At 47.1% G+C, this 24,032-nt stretch overlaps 1 protein-coding gene across 7 annotated transcripts in view; it reads left to right on the forward strand.

Moving 5' to 3' along the window:
• Positions 1-24,032, forward strand: part of SGMS1 (sphingomyelin synthase 1) — a 262,858-nt gene that overhangs the window by 67,264 nt on the left and 171,562 nt on the right. For 4 of the 7 annotated variants that reach the window (XM_044239513.1, XM_044239503.1, XM_044239509.1 and 1 more), the window contains 2 exons: positions 16,403-16,493; positions 18,163-18,210. The exons of 1 other annotated variant lie outside the window; for it this stretch is intronic. The gene's annotated coding sequence lies outside the window, so the exon portion shown is untranslated. The remainder of the gene's footprint in view (positions 1-16,402; positions 16,494-18,162; positions 18,211-24,032) is intronic. 2 more of the 7 variants (XM_044239504.1, XM_044239510.1) reach the window with 1 other exon arrangement.

Genomic DNA, 24,032 nt, shown 5'->3' on the forward strand with positions numbered 1-24,032 from the left:
GGCTCCCGATTCACAAAGGTGAGGCTGCAGAGCTGTCTCTGTGAATCAGTCTGTTAAGAATTTAGATCTTGGGCACCTGGGTGGTCAGGTTGGTTAAGCAACTGCGTTGGGCTCTGGTCACGATCCTGGAGTTCCAGGATTGAGCCCCACTTCGGGCTCTCAGCTCCATGGGGAGTCTGCTTCTCCCTCTGATCTTCTCCCCTCTCATGCGCTCCCTCTCTCTCTCTCTCTCAAATAAATAAATCTTTAAAAAAAAGAATTTAGGTCTTGTAAGCAAATGCTTTGCAGCGGCATTTCTTAGAATAAAGTCTGTTGGACATGATTATGAGAAGGCTCCATGGCATTCAGAGAGACAGGTAAGGGACACACGGGTTTGTGTGAGGACACAGGCGAGCATATCCGGCAGCCTCTGCCCCCCCCCCCACATCTCATGCTTAGTTCGGTGAGACTCTGGAAGCCACGCCGGCTTTTGGGTCTGGTAACCCAAACCCTGAGTTTGCTAAATATAGTTAGTTCTGGAGTTTTCTTTTTCTTGTAAGGATTTTTACTCTGTAGGTGAGTGCGCCCTGTCTGTGGACAAGGCACTTGGAGAAATCTGGAATCTTCTCCCCGATGTGGGTTGTGCTTGCTGCTCTGGGAACACTCGGGTGAGGACAGAGTTGATAGAGAGATAAGAAGTGTAGGTCTGGGTCAGTGATAAGCAGCCTGTGAGGACTCCCAGAGCCTAGGATGCTGCTTTCATTAAAAAAATCTCGATTTAGTGAAAAGAAGGGCCATCTGTACCCCAATGTTTATAGCAACAATGGCCACGGTCGCCAAACTGTGGAAAGGACCAAGATGCCCTTCAACGGACGAATGGGTAAGGAAGATGTGGTCCATAAACACTATGGAGTATTATGCCTCCATCAGAAAGGATGAATACCCAACTTTTGTAGCAACATGGACGGGACTGGAAGAGATTATGCTGAGTGAAATAAGTCAAGCAGAGAGAGTCAATTATCATAGGGTTTCACTTACTTGTGGAGCATAACAAATAGCATGGAGGACAAGGAGAGATGGAGAGGAGAAGGGAGTTGAGGGAAATTGGAAGGGGAGGTGAACCATGAGAGACTATGGACTCTGAAAAACAATCTGAGGGTTTTGAAGGGGTGGGGGGTGGGAGGTTGGGGTACCAGGTGGTGGGTATTATAGAGGGCACGGATTGCATGGAGCACTGGGTGTGGTGCAAAAAACAATGAATACTGTTACGCTGAAAAGAAATTAAAAAAAAAAAATCTTAGGGCTTAATTACAAATGAAAAAAAAAATCACTGCCAAAGTGTAATAAAATATACTCAGGTATGGGTCTATAATTTATGCATTTACACTGCCTTATAATGCATACTTAACAAGTATAAAGCCTGATGTAGATAATAACTAAAATTACACAGGAAAATAAAATATGTGTGTGTTAAGAAAGTCACAAAAATATATTATCCTTAAAAATATTCTCATTTCCATGAAGTATTTCAGGGATGGACATTTATATGTCATCAAGATTTTAACTATGAGGAAATTGTTTTTCAAAATATGTGTTAATTTTTTTAAGAGCTGCAACGTGTCCTGAATAAATCACAGTGGAAGTAAAAAAAAAAAAATCTCGGATGACAAAGGTTGGCAAGAAAGGCATCATAGTCTCCGTGCTTGTCCCCTTTCTTCTGATCTCCCTTCATGGAACATGTATTATCAGATGGAACCTTCCTCCCCAGATTTTGTTAACAAAACAGTGGGTTTTTCAGGATTTCCATCTGATTTCCTCTTGGGAGGAGCAGGGTGGCGGCCGCTGACCCCTGGCCGCTGTCCTGGGCCCTGCTTTCCCTGTGCTGGAGGGAGCGCTGTGGAGGTCGGAGGGCTCGTGAGCCAGGGGTGGCTACCCCTATGCCCTTGGGCCCCAGAGACGCCAACTTCCCCATGTGTCCGGCTCTGTTCCTGAGCCCGGGAGTGTGCGTTCAGGCCTATTGCTGGTGCCGGTGGGGCTGGTGTCACCCTCTCTGGGGCAGTCACTGTGTGGGGGCTGAGCCTCAGAAGTCAGGCTTCCCACATCTTGGGGGTTACAGATTTGTGCCTTCTTTGGCTCCATGGGAGCCGGAGACTGGGGCTGTAGAATGAGAATATACGCAGGTGGTATTTTCAGTAAAAGTTGTAGAGGCCTCTGGTAAAGAAGATTCTAGACTTTTCTTTAGTCTAGAAAAAGAAGATGTGTCAGTGACGAATGTGGAAAGCCCCTGAAGCCCAGCGTCAGGATCTCGCCGACAGTGCGCGTTCTGTCGACAGGAGCAGCAGCCTTCATCAGGTACAGCCAGGCCTCTGGGGGGCCAACTGGAGGTCTGGCCTCCCGAAGGCCATTATGCAACACCAGGCTCCCTTCCTCCTGCCTGCAGCCCCCAGCGTGAGGCCTGGACGCTGGGCCAGGCCCTCCTTTGTGGCCCTCCCGGAAGGAAGGGCACCAGAATAGGTCAAATGACCCCGGGAATACAAGGGTACACTTGTCTGACTTCAGCAGGAGCAGAGACATTGTCCTGTTTTCATCACATCGGACCTAGCTGGGAGAGCAGTGAAAAGAACATTCTTGAAAAATAAAGTCTTCATTAAAGCATCCCTCTGCCCCACCAAAGATCCCTGTAAGACACAGTGGCACGGCACCCGCGAGGCAGCTTCAGGGAGGAGGAACTCGATGTCCAGATGCCCCGTTGTTCTTCAGGCAGTCCTGCCCTGATCCAGGTGTGGTCACAGATGTGGGGAAGCCAGGTGAGAGATGCCTGGGGAGGAGCCATCCTTCTGTTTCCTCCCTGACGGGAACACTGAGAACACAGCCTCCTGTAATTGTGCACCGATGCGAGGAGCATCTCGTGATGATGCCAACGTGGGGGCCACAAGAGAGGAGAGAGACCTGTCGAGCACCCCCTCCACAGGGTCCAGGGTCCACTGGGGGCGCTGATGTCACGACGCGCATCCCAGGGGGCTGGCTGTCCTGGCCCGCTTGCACGCACACTGGTGCACGGATGGACAGGAGCAGGAGTATCTTTCAGGATATCCCCCGAATATCTCCGGGGCCGCCAAAAAAAAAAAAAAAAAAAAAAGCTCTTTGTACCAACAGACGGGACTGCACCGCTCCCTCCATTCACTGCTCCAGACAGGCCCTCTTCTGATCCAGCGTGGGCCTGTTTCTTAGCAATGGCCAGGACACAAATATAAAAGACTATTTTTTTTTTTTTTAAGATTTTATTTATTTGAGAGAGAGCAGGAGAGCAGGAGCAGTGTGTTGTGGGAGGGAAGGAGAGGGAGAAGCAGACTCCCCGCTGAGCAGGGAGCCTGACGTGGGGCTTGATCTCAGGACCCTGACATCATGACCTGAGCTGAAGGCAGATGCTTAACCCAATGAGCCCACCAGGTGCCCCATGACGAGGTACTTTTTAAGACAATATTGTTTCTCTTAAGTGCCTCATTGAGCAGCATCCGCATGTTTCTGTGGGCTTGCCGATTCCTTTTCTATGTATGCATGTCTGTATGTCACATTATGCTTGCAAGAACATTTTGGTATCCTGCTTTCTTCAATAGCCTAATGATGTCTGCCTGAATATAGTTGGTAATGGCTGCATACTGTTCTACTATGTGGCTGTTTCCTAGTTTCTTAAACCCTTCCCAGTTGTTGGTACTTTTGCATTTTGCATTTTCTAGTAGTGAAGAGTGATGATAAATATTGATACATAAAATTTTATCCTGATTTCTGATTATCTCCTTGAGGTTTCAAGTAGAGCTGGGTCAAAGGGCAGAAGCATTTTATGATCTCGGTACAGGATGGTCAGATGTTTTACCTCATCCTCATTAGTGTTGAACACTTTTTTTTTGCTAACGTTGATTTAATAGGAAAATTTGGCATTGCTTCACTTTACATGCTTTTAATACCAGGTGACGCTGAGCCCAGGTCCATTTGGCAAGTTGTTAGGATGCCAAATGGTTTATTTTAACTTATTTTTAGTTCTGCAAGTGACCCATGAGTACACCTCCTGAAAGATTTGAACAGTGCTGACGAAGTCCCCTTGACCGTCTTCTCCCCCATCCCCCTTCCAGCCCCAGGGGTAACCACTTCCCGTTGGGTGGCTTTGGGGACTTTCACTGTGTGTGCATGTGTGTAGACAGACAAATGGGTACGTAGTATGGGAGGGTTTGAATGTGTAGGGGAGCGCAATTTGTTGTTTTCAGAGTTTTTATTTCATCATGGAAGTCTCTGTAAAATACAGAGAACTCTTTTTTAACAGGAATACAGGATTTCATATTAAATGTACCATGGTTCATTTAGCTATATATTTATTAAAGCATTTCTATTTTCCCCCTTTCCCTTTTTGAGTCACATAAATGTGCATATACGTGTACAATGTCATATGTATCTTTTATGTTTTTTATTCAAGACTAAATGTTTTTCTTAACAGGTTTATATATGTTCTCTTTTATAATAATGAATCGCTATTATTACTCCCTACAAGAAAAATAATTAAGAAATCGTGTGAACGAATACTTAGGTATGTGTGTAAACGCCTTTAGAAATAATGACCTTTTAAAAGCCTCTAAGGAGGTTAAATATTGTATGTTGACAACTGATGACTCAGATGAGCTGAGAGCTAAACGGGGAATCTTCCTGTTACTCAATTTTGCATTCAGATTTGAAGTCGATGGATTTTTCAGACACGTTGGTGCACTGCCCTTTCCCAGAGCCTTGTGCTGTCCTTGCACGCTTACTGACTTCGTGAGTACTGCGGACTCACTACACCGAAAACCACAGCGAAGGAGCACTAGTTTATAAAGGGAGAAAAAAAAGGAATTCGTCATTACAAAATTTTGAGTTAAAGAAAAAAACAACAACAACCCTGTAATCCTGACCTATGCTGTTTCTGTCAAATTTTATTTTTTTATTTTTTTTTTCTGTCAAATTTTAAAAAGAATGTAAACCCAAAGTAAAATGAAAGAATTTCTTGGAGGAAATTCTCTCCATTTATTTTTTACTGTCTTACTTTGTCAAGGATTCCAGGGAGGTTTTAATAGTTGCCTGATGTTTCTGTGCTTAGAAAATGACATGGAGATGTTAGTTTCCTTAACAAAACCCTGTGTTCACTGTACTCAGGCTTCATATGTCTTTTTGTCAAGATCAATATCTCATTTGCTTTTTTAAAAATTTTATTTATTTGACAGAGAGACTCAGCGAGAGAGGGAACACAAGCAGAGGGGGTCGGAGAAGGAGAAACAGGCCTCCCTTGGAGCAGGGACCCCAATGGCAGGGCTCGATCCCAGGACCCTGGGATCATGACCTGAGCTGAAGACAGATGCTTAATGACTGAACCACCCAGGTGCCCCTCAATATCTCATTCTTTGGGTGTATATGGCATCGATCTCCTTTGTCAGTGGGCATTTTGGGATTCCCCAGCACGCTTGGAGCTCCCCTGAGATAGTGCTGAGCAGACCAGTCCTGGCATCTAACTCAGTACTAGGACTAGTGATGGTCCTCAGGGGATTCCCACGAGAGCTGACGTACTCAGTGGCTCTCATGCTGAAAGAGATCAGTTACCCGTCTATCCCACGGTTGTAGCAAGTGCAGGACATCCAAACCTGAACCAGGTAGCCCTAGGATGGATGGATGGACTCGTCTGAGGTGGAATACATAAAAACCATCTTCCCGGTAATTTGGGGGAGGATTGTTGGAGGTAATGTGGAAAGCAAAGCTCTAGCATTTTTATGGCTTTTAAAAATACTTGGAGTTGACACAAAGTTTAACTACATACATGAATGTGAGTAATTCAGTCTCAAGCCTGAATCTGGCCGCAGAATCTGGGTCGCAATCCTGGCTGTGCCACTTATAAGCTGGTTTCTCACCCTTCCTCTCTGACCTTCATTGTCCTGTCTGTAAAATCGGGGGAATAGTGCCCACTTTATCTTGCTGTTGCTAGGACTAGGCTGAGGTCTGGCACATCCCAAGTGCTCGGTCAGTGGAGACAGTGGGATTGTTACCGGCAGGGCACCCCAGAAGTTTCTTGCAAGCTTTGGGTGATGAGTGTGGGGGAGGAAAAAAATCTTGTCCTTCTGCCTTCTAGGTTCCCATTCTAGGTTCTCAGCTAGGGCCCAGTACCAAAGGATAGATCAACAGGAGAAAAGCAGTGTATTAATGTGTATATCTCATATGTACATGGGAAGAGTAGCTCATAGAAGTGACTAAATTTGGGCTTATGTACCATCTTCAGCTAAAACAAAGCCAGGTGTGGAGGGCGGGTGATGGGAAGGTGATCAGGAAAAATACAGCAAGCCAAGGAAGCAAGCAAGCCAGCCACCCTCTCAGTGGGTAAGGGTCTTCTGTGAGTCTTCTTTTTTATCCTTCTCTTCCTGGTGCATAGAGGGAGACACCCTTGTGAATGGAGATTTCCTTTGTACGTGTGCCCTCATGAAAGGGTAACTTCTTAGTTTTCTGAGCTGCTTTTGTGTACACTGTTTTTCCAAATAATTGGCTCACAATGGCCCTTGGGCCAAAGAGGCATATGTTGGGGAGCAGATTCTGGTCTTCTGCAGTAGGGAAAGTCCTGGCAGCAGCAGACAAGGGAAAGAAGGGAGGTGGCTGGATGGGATGAGCGGACTCCACATGCCCCCTCTGTGGGGCGGTTGGTGGAATGGGCAGGTGAGAGCTGTGCAGCCTGCAGACCCTAGTTTGACTGCTCCTCTGGGGATTTGAGAAGACCTTTTCCATATGTGGTGTCATGGCCGACTCTTATCCCTGGTTCAGCAGTAATCATGTGAGTAGACCCATGGAAGGAGGAACGGGGGTGCCTGTCTGTCACACCCTTGTACCATTTTTATTGCGCACCCCGTTCTGAATGCCTCGGGATGACCAACATGGTATTTCAGGCAGTGGGCTTCTAGGTTTCTTTATGGCGCCTAGGAGTCACTTGGAATTACAAGGATAAGGGAGTTTATAATGGTAAAAGGTTGTACAAAGTGTGGCACTTTCCCCAAACGAATGGAATAGCTTGTTACTATTAAGAAAAGTAAAAACCGAGAAAAGAGATTTAAGGTACCTGTGTATATTCCTTTTAAGATAGAAAATAAAGTCAGGCGCACACTTTAGGGGTGAGTGCTCCCCTTCTGGTTAGATGCCTGATGACAGGGTCTTCGCGTGGCGGGGCTGACCTAGAGACAGGGCCTGCTCCAGCTTTCTGAGCTGTGAAACAGTTGTGGAAATTTCTGAAAACCTTTTATTTGAGTTAGTTCTGGGATTTTGTATAAGAGATCACATTCAAGTGGTTTTTCCCAGAAGGCCTTGTTTTGGGGACTAACCTCTCTGTGATACCAAGAGCAGATCAGTAAGTCCTCTTCTTTAATGTTTTTAAACCTGACAGAAGGAGAAGTTATCTTTTCTCCTGTGTTCAGTGTCTGCGTGAGTACCTTCTTTGAGGTACACTTTACTGTGTTCCTAGCTCTTACTTAGTAAGGATGTAAGAAACCCTGTAACAGTGCTTCTACTTGTATTATCAAAAAAAAAAAAAAAAAAAAAAAAAGATGATTTGGGGCACCTGAGTGGCTCAGTCTATGAGGTGTCTGCCTTCGGCTCAGATGATGATTTCAGGGGCCTGGGATCAAGTCCTGCCTCTGGCTCCTTGCTCAACAGGAAGGAAGCCTGCTTCCCCCTCTGCCCCTCCCCTCCCCAGGCTTGTGCACATGCCTGCTCTCCCTCTCTCTCTCCCTCTCTCAGATAAATAAATAAAATTTTTTTAAAAAAGGGGGTGATTTTTTCAATACTTAGGGAAAAAAGCCCTTTTATATTCTTTCTTTGATCTGAATTAGATGGTCTCCTCCATTTCCCTTTGAGCTCTGGCTATCAGAAATTTTAAAAATTGTTTTAATATTCAAGCACAACAAACTGTTATCTCGTGGTTGGAAAATCAACTTCTTTTGTTCATTTTGTGACTTTATATTTATGCCTGTTCCTTTTAAGTGCACAGGGTGCTTTCCTGGATATGGATAACATTGAAATAATCTAATAAAGTGAATTTCTCTTGATAGTGTCATTCATTCATTTGGCTTTTATCTGTAAGACTTTTGTATAGAGGGCGCCTGGGTGGCTCTGTTGGCTAAGCATCTGGCGTCGGCTCAGGTCATGATCTCAGGGTCCTGGGATCGAGTTCCACATCGGGCTCCCTGCTCAGCGGTGAGCCTGCTTCTCCCTCTACCCCTTACCCTGCTCATGCCTTCTCTCTCAAATAAATTTTTTAAAAGTCTTAAAAAAAAAAAAAAAAGAAAGACTTTTGGACGGAAAATGAGATGCAGTTTTAGTTTGGCTATGCAGAGGCCAGGGGTCTCGACGGAAACACCGTGGCCAGAAAACCCTCGGACGGCTCAGGCACTGTGTGGTTCTTCACGGGGGACTAGGATGAGCACTGCAGATCTGGTGACGATCTGAAGTATTTAGCGTGTAGATGGCCTGGGCTGCTGTTCACTTGGAAGAAAATGATGAGGACTGGATGAAGAAATTGCAAAGTGCACGGAGAAGAGGAACGTCCTTTCTTATATCGTGGGGCTGAAGTGTGCGGCTGCCCTGATCGCTCCCTTGCTCTGTGCCCTCCTGCCCTGGGTTCTGCTCTGCTGAAAGCCCTCATTGTGCAGGACGCTTGTTTGTTTGTTTGCGGCCTGTGTCTCCAGTAGAGCTGCCGGCGCTCTGGCCGTGGTCTTCTTTTGTCGGCGGCACCCGGCCCAAGGCTCACAGTGTGTTCTTGAAATTCGTGATTCGCGTTTCTGAAATAGCAGATCAGAAGGCACATTTTAGGCCAATAAGCATTTCAGTATATGGGCAAATATTTTGAAGAGTCAAAGAGGGTTGGGGGCATTTTCTGTGCCTAAAATATGTCTGTGTTCCGCTCTCCCCCCACCCGCCAAATTCAGAAAATCCAATCTCCTGTAGCCCCGTGTGTCTTGAGCTGTCCAGTTTCTAAGAGCAGTTTGGTGCTGAGGCCGGCTGGAGCGGGGTAGGTGGCGCTGTGTCGGCAGCCCGGCCTGCCGTGTCGCCTGCGCAGGTGTGTGTGACGCCAGGTGTAGGCATCTACTTACAGGTTTTGACGGCCTATTGTGCTGAGGACGCAGTGGCGACCAGTGTGGACTCTCCCCCAGGGACAGGGTTCCTGCTTCAGAAGTATTAGATGCAGATTTACGTCTTCACAGTTTTTACAGTTTTTTAAAAAAATATTTTATTTATTTATTTGACAGAGAGAGGTCACAACTAGGCAGAGAGGCAGGCAGAGAGAGGGGGAAAGCAGGCTCCGCATGGAGCCCGATGCGGGGCTCGATCTCAGGACCTTGGGATCATGACCTGAGCTGAAGGCAGAGGCTTAACCCACTGAGCCACCCAGGTGCCCCAGTTTTTACAGTGAACTTTGTGGTTGCCTTCTGTTTTCCTTGAGGACAGGACGCAGAGAAAACCATAAGTGAGAAAGCTTGCTGGTCATGGGTTGTGCTGTCTGTGACAAGGATGCTGTGCTGTAAACGAGACCAGACGAGGGTATGCTGATGTACCTTCTCCTCCTGTACCCAGTCTCATGCCAGACACAAGCTCTGTGTGCACCACTGATGTCACCGTTGTCCCAACCCCGGGACCTATGGTGCAGATGTCTGGTCACGTCGGGGTCACCACAGCCAGTTGTGAATGACCCCGCTCTGACGTGTGCTCGCTGGACAGTGAGTGAGGTCTGTACTAGAACACATGGGTGCTGTGTCATGGCCTGTCAGCGACTTGGGCTCCTCTGAGGCACAGGACGCACCAAGGGAATGAGACACAGATCGCACTGAGTGTTGGTGTCAAGGCTGTGTCTGACCCTGAGATGATGTCCCTGCTCGCCTTGCAGCTGAGTCTTTCAGTTTGGAGCAACAGACTCTGTTTTTTGTCTGCGGTGTGACATGGAGCCCCTCACTTCCCCGGTTTGCGGCTGAGCATCCCCGTCTGTACCATCAGGGTCATCTGAGGGGTTTGAAGCTTGAAGAGCCTCCGTGCAGCGCTTATCACAGGACCCAGAGTGGAGGAGGCCAGCAGCACAGCACAGCTGTGGGGGACTTTCCTTCCTCGGCGTTTCGTAGCATGGGTTTATAGTTCCTTATAACCATTTACACCTGTTGATACTTTCCTGAGGCCGAGGTGTATTTCGGATCCTATGGGCCGCGCTCTTCCTAGCCTGCAGACTGGTGCTGTCTGCCGGCTGGGGTTTTCTTATCTGGCTCAGGACTGAGTCTCGATGCAGTTTGCAGTTTGACTGATTGATGGATTTACTTGGATCATCTTCAGTGGCAGGTACTGGAAGTAAGCTCTGTACGTGGGGCATCTCATTAAATCCCTACAGGGAGGACAGTGCCACAGAGAGGTCAGACAGGTTGTTGACGTGAGGACTAGTGATGGACACCCAGGTGCCTAGCCCATCCCTTTCCCTTCAGTGCGTGTGCACCGAGGTGCTGTGCATGATGTTCGGTCTGGGCTGGGACCGTATGCCTGAACGTGTTGTTCTCTAGTTAAAGGGTGCGTGCTCTCTGTTACGGGTAAAGACAGTACGGGCCATCTGTGACATTGTGCTGTCTGTTCCTGCTGGACCTGTTTCCTAGCCTGTCCCTGCTCTAGTTCTTTGTGGTCTGGTGTCGGGGGAGGCAGTGTGTCGGGTGGTTAAGAGTACAGGACTCTGCAGTCACACAGTGGTGGGACATATCCCAACTCTGCCTGTTAGAAGCTGTGTGACCTAGAACAAGTGCCTTGTCCTTTCTGTACCTCAGTTTCTCATCTGAGAATAATAAATACTGCTTACCTTGAAGGGTCATTGTGTGGCTTGAGAGCACACATGCACACACACGCACATACACGGTGCTTAGAATGGGGCCCGGCACGTCATATTTGTGGCTGATGATGCCCTGGTGGTGTTCTTTGCGCACTGCCGTGGGCTCTGTTGCTCCTGTCTTCACCTCCCATGCGGGGCCTGCCCCAGAGCTCCATGTGTGACAGACACTTTGCAGAAGTCTGTTGAGGGAGTGGATGGATCTGGATGGGCGGAATGGGTGCACATGGGACCCGCTCTTTTTCATCTTGAAGTTAAATTGGGCTCATTGAAATAGGCGATCTCAGCTTGAATAGAATCAGAGTGCTTGCTTTTTGATAAGCAACAGGCTAGAAATTGGAGGATTAACTTACTGAATTCTTCCAGGAGCCTCACAAGGCCAGTATTGTCCCATTTTACAGATAGTAAGTTTTCATGCATTTTAATCTAATGCCTGTAAGGAGGACATGGGACTTTGAGCCACGGGAGGCAGGGTGTGAATCCTGTAGCCGAGCCTGCTGCCCAGCTAGGCCTGCCCATAGGTCCCCCAGGTGACTTGTGGCTGACGGTGGAGCCCTCTGTGAACACTGTGTGGTCTGTACATACATTGCAGCTTCCGTGAGGCGGAATCCTGGACCCCAGTCCCCGCACTGCTTGAGCACTGGAACGGGAGCCCTGCATGTTGGAAATGGAAGAGCGGTCATGTCATGGGGACATAGACGGCCATACTCTTTAGTTAAAATTTCTTGCTTTGGGGAAAATGTTTACATTGAAGCCAAAGTCTCATAGGTCGAAACACTGTGCTCTGCTCTGTCTTCGGTGGGAATGGAGAAGTGCTGCCGGATGCTCCTGGAGTGGGGGTGCTTGACATGGTGTCCTGTGGTGGCACCTCTTCCTTTGTTTTCCCTCGGTTAAACGTGCCCTGTGAGTGTCACACTTCGAGTTCGGTTTCAGGGAGCTCTGCACATCTCCTTGTGGGCCTCTTCCTTTTTTAAAAAACATTCTCCCCAGGAGGGTGGAGCCCGGCCGGTATTTCTGATGGCCCAGTCAGGGTCTGCAGCGGGAAGAAGGGGACCTGTACGAGTGATGAGCTGTCCTGAGACCCTGAGATCCCGTCCTTCCTGACACAGCCTTCACGAGACAGTGCACGGGGCCTTGGCCTGGCAGCTGTCCTCGGCATTCCTGTCCTTGCACCTCCCTCAGCTCAGGTCCATGGTCTGCGGCCGGTGAGACATTGGCTCAATGTTGCGGGGGGTGCCTGATGGAGTACCGTGGAGGGATTCTGCCTCTAATCTGTGTTGGAGCTGATGTGTTCCCCGTGGGGAGGAGCCTGTTGGTTACACAGTGTAAGAACTTCTTGAGAAGGGGCTTGATTCAGTTATACAGAATTCCAGATTCTTCCCTTTGAGAGGTCCTCTTGATCTTTGAACCAGCACACCATTTTTGGTCCCAAGGAGGAGCACCCTTCCCCACCTCCCCCTTGCAGACCTAGTGTGGGCCCTCGGTGAGGTGACTCATGGTAAATACCTATAGCTTAGCATACACCATCAGTGCTTAGTAAATGTTGGCTGTTGATTTAAAAGTGAGTACAGGGGGGACGCCTGGGTGGCTCAGTTGGTTAAGCCTCTGCCTTCGGCTCAGGTCATGATCCCAGCGTCCTGGGATCGAGTCCCACATCGGGCTCCTTGCTTGGCAGGGAGCCTGCTTCTCCCTCTGCCTTTGCCTGCCATTCTGTCTGCCTGTGCTTGCTCTCTCTCCCCCTCTCTCTAATAAATAAATAAAATCTTTAAAAAAAAAGTGAGCACAGGGGCCAACAGACACATGAAAAAGTGCTCCACATTACTCGGCATTAGGGAAATACAAATCAAAACCATAATGAGATACCACCTGACACCAGTCAGAATGGCTGAAATTAACAAGTCAGGAAATGACAGGTGTTGGGGAGGATGCAGAGAAAGGGGAACCCTCCTACACTGTTGGTGGGAATGCAAGCTGGTGCAACCACTCTGGAAAACAGCATGGAGGTTCCTCAAAAAGTTGAAAATAGAGCTACCCTATCACCCAGCAATTGCACTACTGGGTATTTACCCTAAAGATACAAACATAGTGATCCGAAGGGGCACGTGCACCCGAATGTTTATAGCAGCAATGTCCACGATAGCCAAACTACGGAAAGAACCTAGATGTCCATCAACAGATGAATGGATAAAGAAGAAGTGGTATATATACACAATGGAATACTATGCAGCCATCAAAAGAAATGAAATCTTGCCATTTGTGACAGCATGGATGGAACTTGAGGGTATCATGCTTAGTGAAATAAGTCAATCAGAGAAAGACAACTATCATATGATCTCTGTGATATGAGGAAGTGGAGATGCAACGTGGGGGTTAAGGGGGTAGGAGAAGAATAAATGAAACAAGATGGGATCGGGAGGGAAACAAACCATAAGTGACTCTTAATCTCACAAAACAAACTGAGGGTGGCCCTGGGGAGGGGGGTTGGGAGAAGGGGGGTGGGGTTATGGGCATTGGGGAGGGTATGTGCTATGGTGAGTGCTGTGAAGTGTGTAAACCTGGCGATTCACAGACCTGTACCCCTGGGGATAAAAATACATTATAAGTTTATTAAAAAATAAAAAAATAAAGATGAAGGAAAAAAAAAAGTGAGCACAGGGGGCACCTGGGTGGCTCAGGTGGTTAAGTGTTTGCCTTTGGCTCAAGTCACAGTCCTGGTGTCCTGGAATTGAGCCCCACATCAAGCTCTCTGCTCAGGGGGGAGTCTGCTTCTCCCTCTTCCTCTGCTGCTCCCCCAGTTTGTGCTGTCTCTCTGTCTCTCTCAAATAAATAAATAAATAAAATCTTTAAAAAAAAAATAAATAAAAGCAAAGGTGCCATGAGAATAGGAAGTTTGAGGTACTTATCCAGCTTTGAATGGGGATCATGAAAAATTCCCCAAGGTCATCAAGCCTCCATGAGTTAGTCAAGAGAAGAAAGGAAGGGCAGGGTGTCTCGTGAAGGGTGATGGCTTTGGGGCATTCACTGTGATGGGTGGACAGGGTTGGGACCTGGTGTGCAAAGCTAGGTGGCGGGCAGATCGTGGAGGCTCCTGGGAAGTTGGGGGGCAGATGGTTGGATTGATCAGGAGCCAGGCACCTGCTTACCCAAGGAGGTGGAATTATGATCTGAGAGCACTGATGGGACAGATCTGTCTGTCTGGACAGAGCGGGGCAAGAGGACAGGTGCAGACTGTGTTGACAGGCGTAGCGAGGTTCACCTGCACGTTCTTCACTGCCCGAGGTGGAGCCCGAGGGTGCCCGGTGGACCCCCCATGCTTTGGTAGGCATGCTCCTTTTGAGAAACTGGATTAGGCAGGCTGTGGTGTGGATTTCTGGTAAGGAGAAAGTCTGCTTAAGAAGTAGAAAGAGGGCGGGCCACATTCCCGCCGGGCACAGTGTGGCGAGTGCAGTGTGCACGTGCGTACGCCTTGGGCACGGACCTTCTGGCCTGTGCCGGGGAAGGCCCATTCTCCAGTTTCCTCTGATCTCCACTATGGCATGAAAATACCACTCTTGTCTGACAATTTTGATTGTTTCCTTTTGATTAGCTTTGTGTCTGGGGTTGCAGGGTTGTTTCTTTCTTTCCTTTTTTTTCTTTTGTCTTTTGGCCATTTTTTTTTTAAAAAGGTTTTATTTATTTATTTGAGAGAGACATAGCGAGAGAGAGCACAAGCAGGGGAGGGACAGAGGGAGAGGGAGAAGCAGACTCCCTGCCTACCAGGGAGCCTGATGTGGGCCTCGATCCCAGGACCCCGGGATCATGACCTGAGCCGAAGGCAGATGCCTAACTGACTGAGCCACCCAGGAGCTCCTTTTTTGACTGCTTTTCTCCTCATTTTCTCATCAGTGGTTAGAAGTAGGAAGGAATGGTATCTGTTGAGAGGACTCTTTTCCTCGCCGCTAAGTACACGCACCTAGAGAAGAACAAGGAAGAGTTAACAACTAAGTTTTCTTTCTCTGGCAGTCTGTCGTGGCTTGTTAGGCCCCTGATGTCAGTGTAGTTCATGTCGGAGTGACAGCTAGTTGGCATCCGAAGGGACGGTCAGCCTCCTGGAAGGGATAGAGCCATTTCCCCGGCACTTTGTTCAGAATTTGCTGGACTGCTTAGGGATCCTGTCTCCCGCCACGAAGGGAGTTGTTGCAGGGAAAGCACACACATATACTTCCAAGAAATGCTGTTAGAAACGCTTAAATGAAGAGCCTTCACTGTATGCTCCTGACCTGATCCTTCAGCCTGTGTCCCGGAAGCAACACGGAGTGCTGAGAGCACGAAGAGGGAAAGACGTGCCACGGGTGCTGGGCTTGCCCTCCTGTGGGGGAACTGGACCGTGGCAGCCAGCTCCGCGGTCCCTCAGAGGAGGGAGGACCCCCATGGGCCCCCGTCTCTGTGTGAGCACCTTCCCGGCTGAGGTCCAGACCCTGGGGGGCCAGCGTGGTGTATACAGTAAGAGCAGAGCCTGAAGAAATAAAAGGCGGCTGGTGCTTTGGTCATGTCTCAGGAACTATGTTTCCAGACTACAAGAAAGAAGAGCCTCACCTTTGCCAGAACTACCCCCTCACCCCATCCGTTGAAGGGTGGGCCTCTCATAACTTGGCATCTCTGTCATCTAGCACTGAGTCTGAAACAGAGTCACTTAGGACTGGTTAGATTAATAAAGTAATTTTGCTATGGAGTCACAGGAATATCATCTGCGTTTTATAGGAAGAAGGCTTTCCATAACCTCTTAAAGGGTCTGCAACAATTGCCATAACTATAATAAGGTGACGTTTTCTGGTGAGAATATAATTGATGAAATGTTAAAAAAAAATAACTGTGACTTAAAGAAAAAAGGAGGGTATGTGGACGAGATCTGTGAATTTCTTAACTATCCTGGTGTGGGTGCTGTACCTTCTGAGTTGTCTGTGGTTAATGAACATTTAATCCTATGACCGTCGCTCTGTCACTCCACAGGCAAAGCCCTTTCTCCATGTGTTGGGTGAGGAAGTACATCCAATGATAGTACAGCTTTTCAGCCTGAAACCATCCCGTTAGGATTTGGTGTTGTGGAATAAGGTTGGAACTAGAGTCACAGACGTGGTTCTTTTCCTCTCTGATAGTCGCTGGAGGAGCGGTCGTGGGAAAGTTCCCTAACCTTTGGGAACGTCAGCTGCTGCCTTTAAAATAGTACTAGCCTACTCAAAAATTTCAAAAATCTTATGGCTCAAATTAAAAAAAAAAAAAAAAAAAAAAAGCATGTGAAAGGTCTTTGTAAATAACGAAGAAATTTCAAAGTTTTTCTTCTAAAAACATTAAATTACTATTAATAGTTTTGGTTAAAGATGAAAAATGGCTTAGACCAGAGGATGGTGGAGATTTTCCTTACTTCTGGTGGCCCTTTTCCCTTTTAAATGTCAAGAATGTCGCGCAAGAGAGTTTCTTTCCCCAGTGGACCCTGGGGTTCCTTCCGGTTGCCTCCTTTCTCATTTCCTGCCCTTACTATTCCAGGCAAAGCCCTAGTGACGGAAGAACGGTAGATCTTCTGAATTTCGAGGGCAGTGAAGTAGGAGCGTAGCAGAGGGCGTACGAAAGACAACACGTAAGTCATACTCTGCCTTTTATCCGTTTGCAGACCTGTCATGGGTCCGAAGGTCCCCAGAGTCGCTCCTGCTTTGTTCTGAGAGTGTACGTGAGGCCCTGATCACGGAGGGCCCCCCTCCCCGCTCCACATCAGCCAGGGAAGGCCAAGTCTGGTTTGGGGAGGGAAGGAGACAGGATTGGACTGGGAAGGCAATACCAGCCAGAGTGTAGATGTGTGGGAAATGAAGGGCCCAGGGGGTAGCTTCTGCCAGAGTCGCTGGAGAGGACGGGAAGGACGTCGTGAGCTCTCAAGCCACGTAATTAACAAGCACGTTTATCAGGAAAAAGAGCCATCCAGATTCAGGAAAATCTCTGCTTGAGTCTACACCGTTTTCACCTTTAGTGAAAACTCCACATAGTAATTTAATTGTCTGTAGAAGAAATTATGAGGGAAGGTTCCAGGGCCCAGGGACTTAGGGAGCCATTTGGGGCCAGGACTTTTCCTTGACTGTGGAATCGGTTGTGATGGAGGCTCTCTCTCCGGGAAGATAGTGTCTCCACACTGGGACCGCCTGGGGCTGTATCACTGGGTACGCCCACCTGCAGTGTCTGGAAGGGTTTACTCCAGAACCAGGTCAGCTCGCCGTTGCTCGTGTTCAGAAACAGTCTTGACCAAGAGTGAAAATCCCCTGCGTGGGACTGCGTTCTTCGTGATGGTGGCTGCTTTCCATCCTGGCACACGGTTCCCTTCTCTGTGTACACACGCAGACGGGATATTGCTTCCGTTGCTTCTTTTCCGGCCGGAGAAGAGCGCTCGACTGCGCGTGGCCTTCCCCAGGGCACTCAGTTGTGTCGTTCAGATTCACCTGTTGCATGTGATGGTAGTAAATTATTTTTTCTAGTTTAATAAAATCCTTCTTGTAAAAATCTGTCATGGGCACTTTAGTGTCTGCCTTGGGCTCGAGTCATGATTTCAGGGTCCTGGGATCGAGCCCTTTATCAGGCTCCCAGGGTTCTGCCCATCGGGTGGTCTGCTTCTCCCTCTCCTTCCGCCTTCCTCCTCCGGCTCGTGCTCACTCACTCTTCTCACAAAAAGAAATGAATAAAATCTTAAAAAAAAAATGCATCACCTTTTATCTGTTGCTTCACTTCCTTCCAAAATTGGGTATTTTGTTGCCAGTCTAATGGCTATAAGATAGTATACCACTCTGGTTTTAATTTCCATTTTCTTGATTAATAGTGGGATTGAGCATGTTTCTTTTTAGTGTCCTTTGGAGAACAGAGTTGTGATTCTCATGTAGGCAGAGCTTGCAGTCTTTTATTGTATGGCTAATGTGCTTTTCTTTGTTTCTTTTTTTGATGGGGGGTTTGGTTTTTGAAATATAGTCTAATATTCTCTTAACTATATGTGTTTGGTTCATTTTCTTTGCTAATCTTTTTTTTTTTTTTTAAATTGACTGAAGTTTTTGATTTGTGTTCTCAGTCAGTGTTTTTTTCCCCAGTGGGTTTAGAATGCATTCTTCTTCTGTTCTTCTGTGCTTGCCCTGAAAAGTACACTGTGCCTGCTTCACAGTTTTGAACTCAGTCCATAGCTAAGGTCTTACCCTCCCCTCTGAGAACAGTACGAAACTTGTAGGACACCTAGTGAAGAGCGTCTCTGTTCTCATGCCTTACTTTCTCTATTTCAGTTCCATGTTTTGCCGGACACGTCGGACTATGGTCACCCTTTAGAGATGGTATGTTTAACTTCATACGTTCACCATATCTTGTGTCTTTTCCCTTCTTCCGTCCTGTACCTTTCATCTGCCTCCTTCAGAATTGTCTTCCCTCAGAATCATTGGGCAGTAGTTTCTCTTGATGTTGGTTTATGAGAATGTGTGTTTGTGTTACTGTTCCAGTTCTTAGCAGATTATCGCTGCCTGCTGGCATTGTGGACATACCACTCATTGTCCTGCGGCTTTTGTTCTTGCTCTTGGGAAATCCACTGTTAGGTCTTTCTTTGGTCATTCTTTGGTAAATGATTTGGTTTATTTTGAGATCTCTGTGCGGCTTTTTGCGTTTTATCCTGTATTGTTATGTGTTTGTATTTCTTATGTGTCATATATCTGTAGATTCATGCCATTCATTCATTGGCTCTCAAAATTTCCCAGCCCTTGGTGCTCTGAACACTGTCACTCTCCCGCTCACTCGATTTGCTCCTTCTGGTTTTGCTAAGCAGATGTTAGAGCTTCTTTTTTACTTCTCCATGTCTTTTAATTTGTAATTGGTATTTTCTTCCCTGTCCTTTTTTTCTGTTTGATTCTAGGTAATTTCTTAAGATTTAGCTTCCAGTTCGATAATTTTCTCTTCAGTAGTGTTGAATTTTTTTAACCCATCCTTTGAGTTTTTAATTTCAATGAAAATGTTTCTTAGTATTTTAACAAATATTTAATTTATTTATTTGAGAGAGAGGGAGCACAAATAGAGGCAGAGGGAGAAGCAGACTCCCCACTGAGCAGAGAGCCTGACATGGGGCTCCCTCCCAGGATCTTGGGATCATGACCTGAGCTGGAGTCAGGCACTTAGCTGACTGAACCACCGAGGTGCCCCTAATTCTTCATTTTGAAAAGCTCGATTTCTGCCTCAGGTCTGCCTGAATGAATATATATATATATAAAGATTTTATTTATTTGACAGAGAGAGACACAGCGAGAGAGGGAACACAAGCAGAGGGAGTGGGGGAGGGAGTACAAGCAGAGAGACACAGCGAGAGAGGGAACACAAGCAGAGGGAGTGGGGGAGGGAGTATCAGGCTGCCCACTGAGCAGGGAGCCCAATGCGGGGTTCGATTCCAGGCCCCTAGGATCATGACCTGAGCCAAAGGCAGATGCCCAACGACTTAGCCACCCAGGTGCCCCTGCCTGAATATATTTAATGGTCTCTTTTTTGCTTGCTCATTTTTTCCTCGTCCATCTTTCATGTCTGTATGCAACACCAAACAGAGTTGTTTCATATTCTGTATTGGATAATGCCGATATCTGAAATCTTTGGTGGTGTATATCTGTGTTTGTGGCTTGTTTTCTTGTATCCATGGTGAGTATTGGTAATGTGCTCATATTTGTTTGATAATTTTATGTCAGAATTCTGAGGTCTTATTGAAATATATGTGGGTTTGTCCTCAGAGCCAGGAAGGTGCTACAGAACCAGCACCACATTCGTTTCCTTTGGGAATCCTGGTTTTTGGTTGAGTTCTCCCTCCCTGCCTAAAATGGGGGGTTCCAGATGCCCCATCCCATTGCTGTATTCACCCCACCTCCATGGCAACTCCCGCTCTCTTCTTCGCTCAGATTTCAGTGTGCCATCCCTGCCATGTTTTCCTTGTGTTTATTTCTTTGTCTGAAGTTAGCCAATGTATGAAAAGTATTCCTCAGATTAATTTTTTAAAAGATTTTATTTATTTATTTATTTGACAGAGTGAGAGAGGGTGCGTGCACGCAAGCTTTGGGGGAGGGGCAGACAGAGAAGCAGGCTCCCCGCTGAGCAGGGAGCCCAATGTGAGACTCAATCCCAGAACCCTGAGATCATGAGCCAAAGGCAGGTGCTTAACCAACTGAGCCACCCAGGTGCCCTCCTAAAATTAATTTATCCAGAATCTAATTCTAGCATAGCAGATGGGCTCTGCAAATACCCAGTCCACCATAATTTCTAAATTAGTGGTACCCAAGCACTGAACTGACTTCACAGTCAATTTTCTGTATGTGCCCTTTATCAGTTTTCTTCAGCTCTTTATCTGGTACATTACTTTACCTACGGCCAGGAAATACTGCAGTAGCCATCTCCTTGAGAGCTTCCTAAACTGTCTTGATACTCACATCACATATTCATAGCCTTAAACTTTTGCCTGGTTGGTGGTTTTTTTTTTGTTTGTTTTTGTTTTTGTTTTTTTAGTCCTCGTTAATCTACTAATATACTAATACTAGTTCATCTACTGATATTCACTTCCTTGGAAATTCAAATCTCAACTTCTGGAAAAACTCAAAAGCACAGAGTTTTTATTCAGTACTCCTTTCTCCCGCTGCCCAGTCTGTTTCCTGTTAGTGGGTCATTTTTTTTTTTTAAAGATTTTATTTATTTATTTGACAGACAGAGATCACAAGTAGACAGAGAGGCAGGCAGAGAGAGAGGGAGAAGCAGGCCCTGTGCTGAGCAGAGAGCCCAGTGCGGGGCTCGATCCCAGGACCCTGAGGCCTAACCCACTGAGCCATCCAGGTGCCCCGTCATTTTTCTTTTTATCCAGTATCCCAGGTATAGAAGATTCAGTGGTGGATCTCCCTGTGGATGCCTTTCTTCCTCATGCGACGTGTAGAAAACAGGTGTTTACTGCTGTGGATTAGAAGCATTGTCTCCACACCCCCCCTTGTCTTTACTTTTGCATATCCCTTTAATAGGCACAGAAAAGAGCATGAAGTCTTTGATTGGTAACATTTCAAGTTGCCTTGGGCATCGGCGCAGGAAAACGTTTTGTTTCAAAATGGATGCCAACCGAGGTTGCTGATTTCATAGTTTTAAAATTCATTCTGCAGCAGAATAATCACCTTGGGCAGTCACACTCTGATAGGTGCATGTAGGTTACAGCTTGGGGATGGAAGTTACAGGGAGGATTTTTGTAATAGCAGTGTAGTCATGAAAAGGCAGACCCCGGAATCGTTCCCGGGAGGCACTGAGCTCCGTGGCCAGACATTCTCTGAAGGACAGCCTGTGCCTACCGGCTCAGTACTTTCCCTTGGACACCAAAGGCATCAGATGATTAGTGGCTTTTCCTCCCTTGGATGCAGTGACTTAGTCTCTGTCCTCACGTTTTGGGTCATTGTTGGCTTGTCAGTTCAGGCACTAGGAAAGGTTGTGGTTAGCTGAGCACTCCAGAAGCTTCTACCAGAGAGCCAGGCAGGAGATGCAGAAGAGCTGGGGAAGCTTCCTGAGGAAGCAATCCCCGTCCCCCATCTTCCTGGGCCCTGGGGAGTGATTGGGTGGATCGGCCACTGGCCTTTTGGACTTCCCCATTCTCCTCTTTTACACTGAACATGTGTCCTTGGGAAGGCCGAGATTTGGATCGTTAGCATGATTCTAACAGTTCGCCTGAATATGGTTTCTTGTGGCGAAGTCTGGACTTTGGTCTGATCAGAGGATGCAGAGAGACAGCCCAGGAACGCGCTCTCTCACATGTCCTTCTCAGGAAGGGTGTGAAGGGTGGGCCTCGACAGTCACTGCCAAGATGAGTCTGCTCACCATCTCCGTCGCGTGGCCTGGAGCAGTGCTTTGCAGTATGTGCCCTGCGCCCCGTGTCTCATGACCGTGGTCCTAATCTGGCTTGTCTAGACCACCAGTGGTTGGCGTCTCCTCTCTCTGACTCAGCACGGGGACACTTGGCCATTTGTAACATTTTCCTCCATTCCCACATGAGGTAATGAACTTGTCTATTTCTAAATAAGGTTTCGAAAAGCGGGCTTATTTTTCGCACCTTCTTCTCTAACTTGACCTCTCTCTTGTTCAGCAAATTCACATCTGAACACTTGTTGTCACATCCTTTATTGGATGCCTACAGAAAGGCCACAGACGATTCTGATTTGCCTTTTTCCCAGTCTGGGTGTCCGGGGTTGGCAGCGTGGTGTGGAGGGAATCATACTAGGTTCATTGGTTGCCAGAGAGCCTGGGTTCAAGCTGAAGTTCTGTTTGAAGTCTGTAGGACTTTGGTTAATTGCTTAGTTTCTTCTGGATTTAATTTTCCCGCCTAACAGCTACCTGAATCAGTTCAGGTGCTAGAGCAGTAGTTCTCCTGTGTTTTGTTCTTAAGAAGCCCTTTATACTCTTAAAAACCATTGAGGACCCCAAAGAGCTTTGCTTAGGTGGGTTCTATCTTGCATTTATGGTTGGTGGGAAAATCTCCCCCGAGGGTGTTCCCTATCCTGAAGCTCAGAGCCTGTGTGTGTATTACCTTACATGGCAAGAGGCTGCAGAGGTGCAGAATTCAGCTAAGGATCTTGAGATGAGGAGAGAATCTGGAATGATCTGCGTAACCACATGACCACCAGGATCCCTGTAAGGGGAGGCAGGAGGGCGGAAACAGAGGTTGAGGTCTTGCCATTGCTAGAACAGTGGTGCGTGTGCAGCCAAGGAGCCCAGGCAGCCTCTGGGAGTGGCCAGTGGTATGTTTCCCCCCGGAGCTCTGGGAGGAGCTCAGCCCTACGGACACCTTCATTCTGGCCCCATAGGACTCGTTTTTAGATTTCTGACCTCCAGAGCTACAAAATAATCTGCATTATTTTAAGCCACCATAAAATTCAGTTAAATTTAAATTAAAAAATAATTCATTTAAAAATAACAAACCATTAGGTTAGCATAAATTACTTTTTTGGGGAAAATAAAATTTCCTAACTAGTAGTGATAAGACTAGCACTGCTTTACGTTTTGTAGATTTCTTTAATTCAGCCTTAATAGGAGATGGACGCTCACATCAGCTCCTGTCTTCAGTCTCTTGTGGCCTCAGATGTCACGTAGCCTCTAAACACTTTCCTGTATGCCCACGAGAGTAAGAGGCAGGTCAGATCTTAGTGTTATTATTAAAATAGTTTTGGCTTGGGGCACCTGGGTGGCTCAGTCATTAAGCGTCTGCCTTTGGCTCAGGTCATGGTCCCAGGGTTCTGGGATCGAGCCCCACATCAGGCTCTCTGCTCAGCGGGGAGCCTGCTTCTCCCTCTCCCCCTCCCCCGCTTGTGTTCCCTCTCTCTCTGTGTCTCTCTCTGTCAAATAAATAAATGAAATCTTTAAAAAAAGAAGATTCATTCTTTAAAAAAAATTTTGGTTCCATGGATTGCCTCAAAGGGGTGTGGGGTCTCCCAGGGGTCCCCAGATCTACTTTCGGAACTTCCGGGCTAGGCAGGTGCCCCATGACCGCACCTAGCTGCAGAGGATGCTGGGAACAATGTTCTCATGCTGGATGCCAGTTACAAAAGTGGGGGTTCTGTTACTAAGAAAGAAAGGGAGAATGGATATAAAGGCATATTTGGGATTCTTGAATTCTTATTATATCAGATTTTGATGCACATAGTAGGTAGGTAATCACCACAATGTTGGTTTCCCTTCTCCTTGCCAGGAAAGATGGGCATTTCGCTTCGACTGCATCCTTTAGAAATAGCTACGACAGGGCACAATGGTACGTAGGCAGAGGCATAATTGCCGCAAATTGCATTTTTAGCATTTGTAGATAGGTTACATAAGACATCTTTTGTTTGGTGCTCACAGGCAGCTTTTTGATATCTTGTTTGGGTCTTTTGAACTCAACAATATGCTTCCTTTCCTTGGGTAGGAGGAAATGCGGAATTGAAACGAGATTCAGACTAGCGTTGATTCACAGTTCTTCTTCATGGGTTTGGAAACACAGGGGCGTGACATTTCCTCTGGGTTGTTCTGTAAACAGTTCCTACTGATCCCTGGCAACATTCTTGGCTGAGGGATAACCCAGTTCCAGTTTCTGATGTGAAAGAGCAGTTAGGAATATTGGTGCTCAAAAGCTTATTAAAAG

This window comes from Neovison vison, chromosome 2 (assembly GCF_020171115.1).
Source record: "Neovison vison isolate M4711 chromosome 2, ASM_NN_V1, whole genome shotgun sequence".
Taxonomy (NCBI): domain Eukaryota; kingdom Metazoa; phylum Chordata; class Mammalia; order Carnivora; family Mustelidae; genus Neogale; species Neogale vison.